Below are 10,000 nucleotides of genomic sequence, written 5' to 3'. Positions count from 1 at the left end.
CTCTCTCTGTCTCTCTCTCTCTCTCTCTCTCTCTCTCTCTCTCTCTCTCAAGTCAGAGCGGCCATTTTGAGTCAAAACAAGAGAAAGAAAAACATGTGACCAAGAAGATTCCTAATCCTGGTGTGAAGTCAATAGGGAGGGGTCGAGGGTTGGGGTGGAATGCTGATAACACAAGCTGTTTAAGACAACTTCTTTTTAATCATTTATGATCTCTGAAAAAAAAATGAATAAAGACTTATCGACAATTACATGACTGATATGATATTGACTTGAAAAATGAGACTTATAAGATGTGGAGACATCTAGGTATAGAATACAGTTTACGCAAACCATCATAACACCCAAGAAAACTCGCTACCGGTTGGATTTTCGATACCACCACGGCTAGGGTGGCTATATTTAACCAGTTAACTGCCGTACTCTAGAAAGACTCTTTGCCAGAAAATTTGTCCTTCAACTATCGATCGATTTAAATGAATGAATGATTGAGCTTTAAATGACCCTCATCTTTGCAAAAACTCTCAAACCTGGGACCTCACGAAGACCTAGGTTTGAGAGTTTTTGCAAAGTTGAGGGTCATTTAAATCGATTGATATTTGGAGGACGAGATTTCTGGCCAAATTATTTAAATACTTGTTTTTTCAGAGTGCGACAGTTAACTGGTTGGTCTGTTGTTACCAGAGCATTCAAGAGACCTGTCTACTTGAGATTTGGAGATTTTGTAATTTTCAAGGGAGGGAAGGGGGGGGGGGGGGGGTGAGCGGAAATGTAATCACCATTACTTACTCTATACATTTTTTTTTTTTTTGCAATGTGTTATATCAGGGTTAGATAAAGCTTGAGTTACGTGAAGAAAAACAAAACAAAAAAAAAAAACAAAAACAAAAAACAAAAAAACAAAAAACAAAACAAAACAAACCAGCTAAAAAAGAACACAAAAAACCCCTTTACTTTTCTTCAAGTGAATCGCATTACATAAAGGAAGCTTTGCAATCCTGCATTTTGAGCCTAACAATCCTAGTTCCTCGAATTTTTGCTCTGCGTTGAATATATTATTATAAGAAATAACTGGTTGTAATTCACAGAGATAGAGAAAGAGGAGAAGAGCGAGGGCATCCCGGAGAAGGGATGTAGCTGGAGAAATATTGAACCACGAAAAGACCTGAAATGATCTGAAACGACTTTCTTGAGAATTGTAAGAGCTTTGTTTTGTGGATAGGCTTGATGAATAAAGAGTATCTTTTAAAGTCACCACAGATGTGCCGAAGTCAAAATTATATGATAAAGAATAACATATCGTGACTGAGAGGGTTGTCAGTTTTGATAAGTGACAGGCGTTGTCAATGACGACGGATTGAATGCTGGTACCAACAAATATGAATGGTACAAATTCAAAACGTTATTAATGGTGCTCTTGGCGGGATCCCTTTGTGCCTACTTAACTCAAGCTGTTTCCAAAAAACTTCTTTCTTTATTGTTGTCACAGATGAGTATGTATCTATGTTGTTTTCTTCTGATTTTGTTTCCATAAACGTTAATGTCCTCGCACCCTTCTCTCTCTCTCTCTCTCTCTCTCTCTCTCTCTCTCTCTCCCTCTTTCTCTCCCTCTTTCTCTCTCTCTCTCTCTCTCTCTCTCCCCCCTTTCTCTCTCCTTCTCTCTCACATACACATACACGCACACTTTATACCTCACTGTGACACTTCAGTATTACCTTTTTATCTATCTATCTATCTATCTCTCTATCTATCTATCTATCTCTCTATCTATCTATCTATCTATCTATCTATCTATCTATCTATCTATCTATCTATCTATCTATCTATCTATCTATCTATCTATCTATCTATCTATCTATCTATCTATCTATCTCCCTAAATGGTTTGTTTACCATTCTTTCATTTAAATAAGAACAGACTAATAAGATAATTTGTTTAAGAAATCTTTCGTCCGTGTGAATTTTTTAACGAATACAAACCCGACAAAGAAAAAAAACGAAAAGACTAAGCCGATAAATAGCGATATCATTAATAAGGAAAGAAATCAAAATGAAGTTTTACCTCGATTAACGCGTGATATAAACGAGACCAATCTACATTCTTATAGTCAAGAAAATCTGGAGAAATACGTAACTGTATTTCGATGAGAGTTAAAGTTAGCTATTTTCTCGGCGTTCTTTACATTTTTTTATTGTGTGTGTCTCAGATTGAAATCTAGGCAAAAACAACTGGATCGGATGTCCGGCTATAGTTATTACCGTGTGGTCACCAAGGCATTTTCTTTAAAGATGAGAATTGTCCGGGAAGAAGGGGATTAAGACAAGGATTAAGTTTGTCCGTGTTTACATTCTTGTGATGAATACGAACCCCGATTGTTCAGATTGATAAGGAGTATCGAGTTGTCTTCTCCTGACTCGGGTGGCTGTGATTTGTTTATTGGTTTATTATTTTATGTCGTCATTTTATATAATCGTTTATTTATTACACTTGGCATCTTCTTTCCATTATTTCTTCATTTCAGTATCGAGTTGTTTTAATGCTTTTTAAAAATCCTGAAAGTAAACAAATGTCCATTCTTTATATTTCTAGCATCTGCGTTTTTTGCCATTTTTTTTTTGCCTCAAAAGTTGCCATAAACGCCATTAATTGTCCACCTCTCACAGGCCCCGGTTCACTCCATACTAGAGTCCATATCCAGTGGTTCCGCGTTTACTCACTTGGGTGTCCACCTCTCATAGCCCTGGGTGCACTCCCCACTGCTGTCCACCCCCCTTAGTCTCGAGTGCTCTCCCCGCTCATGTCCATATCCCATAGCCCAGGATTCACTCCCACTGGTGGCCATATCTCACAGCCCCGGGTTCACTCCCCACTGGTGTTCGGCTCCCTGGTCCAGGGTTCACTCCACAGTGGTGTCCGCCTCTCATACCACCGTGTTCACTCCCACTGGTATCCGCCCCTCATATCCCCGGAATCAATCCCCGCCAGTGTCCATTTCCCAAAGTCCCGAGTTCACTCCCCACTAGTTTCCCCATAGTTTCCTCACTAGACTAGTGGTGTCAACCTCTCATAGCCCCGGATTCACTTCCCACTGCTGCCCACCTCCCATAGTCCCGAGTGCATCCCCCACTGTCCAGCTCCCAAATTCCTGAGTTCACTCCACTTGGGTATCCACCTCTCATAGCTCACTCCCAACTGGTATCTGCCACTCATATCCCCAGGTTCACTCCCCACTGGTGTCCAATTCCCAAAGTCATAAGTTTACTCCCGACTAGTTTTCATATCTGGTGGTCCCGTGTTCACTCCACAATGGTGTCCACCTCTCATAACCCCGGATTCACCCCCCCCCCCACTGGAGTCCCCAGTAATTCTCAGTTTACTAATTAGACTAGTGGTATCCATCTCTCATAGCCCCTGGTTCACTCACCTCTGCTGTCCACCTCCCATAATTCCGAGTGCATTCCCCACTGGTGACCACATCCCATGGTTCCGCGTTCAATTCCTAACGGTGTCCACCACTCATATCCCAGAGTTCACTCCCGACTGATGTCTACCTCCTATAGTCCCAGGTTCTCTCCCCAACTGGTGTCCACCTCCCCTGTTCTCGGGTTCACTCCCCAATGGTGTTCAACTCTCAAAGCCCCGTGTTCACTCCAAACTGGTATCTACCTCTCATATTCCCAGGTTCACTCCCCACTGGTATCCACCTTCCAAGGTCCCGGATTCACTCCAAACTGGTGTCCATAACCTATGTCCTGTGTTCACTCACCTCTGGTATACACTTCCCATGCTCTCGTCTTCACTCCCTCGTGGGGTACATCTCTCATAGCCTTGGTCTCACTCCCCACTGATGTCCACCTCCCAAAGTCCCGGGTTTTTTCCCAGGGTTCACTCCCCATTTTGGTCCATTTCAAAAGGTACGTACATTCCTATGTTGCATTCCTCTATTCTACAGTACCGGGTGGACTCCCTACTTGTGTCTTCATCTTACAGCCTCCAATTCATCCCCCGATCGGTACCGCCATCCCATAGCCCCAGGTTTATTCCTCACTGACGCTCACATCTCAAAATTATGGGATGACTCTCCAATTGTAATAATATATCTTAGTCCCTGTTTCAATTCCCACTTGTGTCTACAGTTTCGTTTTTTCGTTATTTAAATTTTTTGTTTTTTGTTTGTTTTTGTTTTAAAAATGCGAAAAAATCGAGGAAAAATCGAGGAAAATCGCGGTCGCTAATCGCGGTCACGGACGCGACAAACGCGGATGCTAGCTCTTAAAAAAAAAAAAGTATCAGATACTGCCGAGAACCACAACCACGTAAGTTTAAGCATAAAAAAAAATAAAACAACCCCCCCCCCCCCCAAAAAAAAAAAAAAAGAACAAAAAAAAAAAAGACCACCTTTAAAACCAAACAAAAGAAAACAAAGAAAAAACGAAGAAAAAATAAAATTCCCAAAAAACAACAATAAAACCCTAAAAAAAACAAACAAACAAAAAAACCCCCAAAAAAAAAAAAAAAAAAACAAAAAAAAAAAAAAAAAAACAACAACCGAGTTCGACATCAAACTTACAAAAAGTTACATTCTCTATCATTTAAAGTATCTCTTTTGCATTGAAATGATGAGCCTATTCCTTCTTTGCTTATCTTCGCTCTCTCTCTCTCTCTCTCTCTCTCTCTCTCTCTCCAACACTCAATCTCTCTATTTCTCTCTCCTCTCTCTCCCTCCCTCTCTCTCTCTCTCTCTCTCTCTCTCGCCCACACGCGCTCCCTATCCCCCTTTCATACACAGACCAGACAATGTCCTGACAGACTAACATTCATTTACATTTTAAATTTTATTTTCACCCGACGCAAATTACATCAACTATGGCGGACCGAGGCTATAATTAGTTGAGTTCAGACCAGTCATTAATAGTCAACCTACCCTGTTTTTATCTATTGTTAAATTTGATGGTAGGGTATATAATATGTCCCCACTATTCACGATGCTAAGAGTAAATCCCACACTTTGTGACCATGGTCACGTCTGACTTGTTCAGGAGTTTAGGGCAGATTCTGATGCGTGACCTTAACCTTTTAAGGCCATAAATCAGGAGACCACCGACACTGAAATGTTAGGTAAATAAAGCGTAGGAAAATTAAAGTTGCATTATCTTAGTAAATGAAAGCAAATTTTAAAGGATTGAGTCGTTTCTTGACAAAGTATGAACCCCCTTCCCCCGCCTTCTCTCTCTGTCCTTGATCTTTCAAAGTAAAATCATTCCTCATAATTAGTATGAACCCCCCCCCCCTTTTACCAAAAAAAAAAAAAAACAAAACAAAACAAAACAAAAAAACCCTTGTCCTCAAAGACAAAATTGAAAAAAAAAAACAAAGATAAATAGCAAAACAAAACCTAGAGCCAAAATTTAAAAAAAAAATCCAAACAAATGAAAAGAACAACTAAAAGAGAACAACAGCGAGAATCGTGTATTTTTTTTTTTTTTTTTGAAAAAGGAAAACACAACTCGTAAGCGAAGGATAGCAATCGATCTAGGAGAAGAATACTCCAAAATTAAATCAAGGGTAGGGAGTACTCTATAGCTCGGGTGAGCATCCAACCTAGGAGAAGGATACTTCAAAATTAAACCAAGGGGAGGGAGTACTCTGTAGCTCGGGAGAGCAACCGGCTTAGGAGAACGAGACTCCAAAATGAAACAAAGGTTGGGCATGATTCTATAGCTTGGGAGAACCTCAAGCCCAGGAGTGAATCTCCAAAATAAACCAGCCATAACCCTCCAAGTATGGAGGTTTGACATGGGGATAACAACCAAATCCTAGAAAATAGCCAAGAAGGACATTTCATTTTTGTTCTATTTTTTAAAGGTTTTACGGCGCTTGCGACACAATTGGGTCATTTCAGCGCCAGTAGAAAGGAGAAATATTGCATAGCCAAACATTTCTAGATTTACAATTATAGGACATGGAGAAAAAGTAAGACAGGAGACAGGTTCAAATAGGGAGCAAATGTAGAATCCACAAACACACTATCAGTATACTTTGTTTGAGATCACCTAAAAGTCTCATCTAGTCTAAGAGAGATGCACTCAAATGTTTACAAATTATGTGTTGAAAATAATATATATATATATATATATATATAATATATATATATATATATATATATATATATCAGTACATATCAGAAACAGAGAGATGATTAATAAGGAAACTATAATATAATCTCCCAAAACCAAAACTATACATTCGATTGTTTCCCTCTCAGCCAAAAGCTACGGCCAAGATACAGGACAAGACCAGTAATCTCATTCTAAGATAAAGAAAGGAAGCAAGTTTGAAAACAGAAAAAGGGGCATAGAAGAGGCAGCAAATAACCTCCCTGTCTAACTATGGGAGAAGAATGCTTTTATTTTCATACGTTTTCGTAATTGATCAGAATGATTGCTTTGTAATATCCTTAAAATAATTTAAATGCTACTTCATAATATAATAATATACGATTCTTTCATCTCTTTGTATTTATTAAAGGAGTTATTTTTATCGTGCCCAATAATACAATGAGCTTGTGTTAGAGCACGATAAAAATATAACGACTTTAATAAATACAAAAAAATGAAAGAATACTTTTATCCCCCCCCCCCACCCTCCTACAAGTAATATTATTAGGTGTTTTGTAACCAAATGGTATGGTATTAGCAAAGACGCCAATGTAGCTAGTTTTCTTGGGTATTAGTACTTTTATTCACCATAATTTGTATCATTCTCCATCTGCTTGAATGACAATTTGACCCAAACGAAAAACGTTGGATTTGTATTCATGCGCACCAAAAGATTATTTAAAATTACCAATCAGCTGTCTTTTACACCATATTTCACACCAATTAAATGTGCGAAAATAGTCTGCAATCGTTGAAATTTTAAAAAATTTAACGCGTTCAAAGCATTATTCAACTCTACGTATTTACTAAGACATGATAATATTATGGTTTTCCAATGAGAGGGCTGAAATAATATATCTTTTGTACCGCTTGAATTGGTCACAACAGAATCAAATCAGAAGCCTGAAAAATGGTATGAAGTTTCAGTAATAAAAATATCTGTGAGAAATACAATGAAACATTGAAGCACAAAAAAACCCTATTTATAGTCTCAAGATTAATAAATGATAAACGGTTAACACAGCATGACCAAAACAAGGCTCGAGGAGACTCTTGAATCAGGTAAATAGTTTACGCTAAAAATGATAGAAAATTATAATGTAACAAAAGAGTGAACTGGTAAATAATGTATAATATATTATCACAGTTTGATTATCTAAAATTCAAGAGGAGTAAATCTACACACAAACACACACATACACACACACACGCACACACACACACACACACATATATATATATATATATATATATATACATATATATTATATATATATATATGTGTGTGTATATATATTTATATATGTATATATATATTCATATATATATATATATATATATATATATATATATATATATATATATATATATATATATATATACGAGGGCTCTTTCATAATTAACCGAAAAATGCCTGTAAAATCCGCGTTTTTTATGCTATCAACAAAATTCTTGCACGTGTTCATACCTTGACTCGTCCTTCATTTATCTACGTAACAGCCAAGGCTGTCGACACACTTCTGCCAACGCCGCACCATGGAATAGATACCCTCTCGGAAGAAATTTCCGTCAATGTTTTGTAGCCATTTGCGCACATGGTCAACAAGCTCTTCATCGACATCAAAGCGCTTTCCTGCCAGCTCACGTTTCAGTGGCCCAAAGAGGTGATAATCAGATGGTGCGAGGTCTGGACTGTGTGGTGGGTGTGACAAAATCTCCCATCCATATTTCTCTAGCCAACCTTGCGTCACTCGTGCTGTGTGGGGTGTAGCGTTGTCGTGTTGCAAAATGACCCCGTTGGTCAACTGCCCTGGGCGCTCTCTGCGAATGGCCTCCCTAAGCTTGTCAAGAGTTTGGCAGTACCTTGCAGCATTGATTGTTTCTCCAGGTTGTAAGGTTTCGAACAGAATAACACCACGACTGTCCCAGAAAATAGTTCCCATTATTTTCTTTGCTGACCGCATGACTTTGAATTTCTTCGCGACAGATGAGGATGGATGTTTCCATGTCATCGAATCTTGCTTTGTTTCTGGGGTGCAATGGTGCAACCAAGTCTCATCACCGGTGACTATGCTGTCAAGAAAAGTCACATCGTACCCTAGAAAGTCTCCGCCGGCGTTGGCAGTATGCCCGTAAACCCTGTGTGAGCTCTTGCTTCTTCTCAAAAGTTCCCTGCAGATGTCCAATCTTTGTTCTTTATGATTGTCTGTCAATTGCTTAGGAACCCATCTTGCGCTGACTTTTCTGTAGCCAAGTTCATCAAATACAATTCTATGGGCAGAAGTTTCCGAAATTTCAAGACTGCTTGCGATTTCATGAAGTTTCATCCTCCTGTCTTGACGAATAAGCTCATCAACTCGCTTCACATTGTCTTCTGACGTCGCAGTTATCGAACGCCCTCTCCCTTCCCTGTCTGTCAAGTCGGAATGGCCGGCTTCGAACAAATAACACCAGTGATAGGTTTGTGTACGGCTTATAACATGCTCACCATAATATACACTCTGAAGTTCTTTATGAATTTCGATAGGATTCAGACTTTTGGCGTTCAAAAAACGTATGACAGCTCTGATTTCCTCCTTTGACCAAGTTTCAAGGTGGGCCGCCGTCTTTAAAATCGTCTAGAAATTCATTGTGCAAAATGATGCACTTCATAATTTCTGGGAATATCCGTAAGGAAATAAGGAATATCATGTTGTTTACAGAATTAAAAAATCTCCACTGGTTGCTGAGCAATGGGCATTTTTCGGTTATTTCTGAAAGAGCCCTCGTATATATATATAGCTAACTACCTATCTCTCTCAATTTATATATATATTTATATATATATATTTATATATATATATATTTATATATAAATTGAGAGAGATAGGTAGATATATACATATATAAATATATATACATATATATATATATATATATATATATATATATATATATATATATATATATATATAGAGAGAGAGAGAGAGAGAGAGAGAGAGAGAGAGAGAGAGAGAGAGAGAGAGAGAGACGCATGCTAACAGGTAGCCAATCTGATTTATTGACAACAATAGCTTTTTTTCCTTTTAAATTCATTTATTGAGAAGACTAAAATGATTTCTAGTTGATCGCGTTTCTCTCATATGATAATGATCGCCATTGTACACAAATGAAAAGAGTGCAATAACATAAAGAAAAGGGAATAAAGTTGTTTTGTGCCAAGAATTTGATTGGTTTTGTAGATACAGATACTGTTGTCCTTGTGAATGAAAGGGGAGCTGTCAATATAGAGGTTCCAATGTTATTAAATATGAAGATATAACAGGTCAAATCGAGCGTTAACAAACTAAATTATAAGGGCTGAAGATTGACGATTAATCTACGTTATTTTAACCCTTAAATTCGGTGTTTTTATTTGCTGCAACACAACGGTTAAGTTACATTTCGTCAAGAGAGCAGTAACTGCTTAACACTGAGGGCTCAGTGGGACTTGAGTCGCATGCACAGCTGTTGTTGCTCTCTTTGCAAAAAACAAAAAACAAAAAAAAAAAAAAACAAAACAAAAAAACAAACAACCAACCAAACAAAAAATGGTTAGGTCTGAAGTATCAATTAATAGATAATGCTGTGGAAAAAATTGATTTGAAAGATACAGTCATTCTCGCCATTTGCGAGTTATTGTTATTGAAGAATGGATTTAACAATTAAATTTATTGATTTATATCTAGTGCAGAGCCGTCTAGACATAGATCTAAGCAGATAGAAACACCAGTCACCATTAGTTATCCAATAATTAATAAATCAACAATTTGCACTCAGATGGATTAAGTAACGCTGGAAATAGATAATAATAATATACGTCACCA

General features: G+C 37.9%; 1 protein-coding gene and 1 long non-coding RNA gene across 3 annotated transcripts in view; one reads left to right on the top strand and one right to left on the bottom strand.

The window, feature by feature from the left end:
* Positions 1 to 10,000, bottom strand: part of LOC144970922 (protocadherin-1-like) — a 262,347-nt gene that overhangs the window by 234,265 nt on the left and 18,082 nt on the right. The gene's annotated exons all lie outside the window — the stretch shown is intronic.
* Positions 6,912 to 10,000, top strand: part of LOC144970924 (uncharacterized) — a 24,683-nt gene continuing 21,594 nt past the window's right edge. The window contains exon 1 of the long non-coding RNA XR_013645049.1: positions 6,912 to 7,217. This is a non-coding gene — a long non-coding RNA (uncharacterized LOC144970924). The remainder of the gene's footprint in view (positions 7,218 to 10,000) is intronic.

This window comes from Berghia stephanieae, chromosome 4, assembly GCF_034508935.2.
Source record: "Berghia stephanieae isolate SIO BIC M18660-M18661 chromosome 4, UCSD_Bste_1.3, whole genome shotgun sequence".
In the NCBI taxonomy this organism is placed as follows: Eukaryota; Metazoa; Mollusca; class Gastropoda; order Nudibranchia; family Aeolidiidae; genus Berghia; species Berghia stephanieae.
This window is presented reverse-complemented; position numbering and strand designations above follow the sequence as displayed.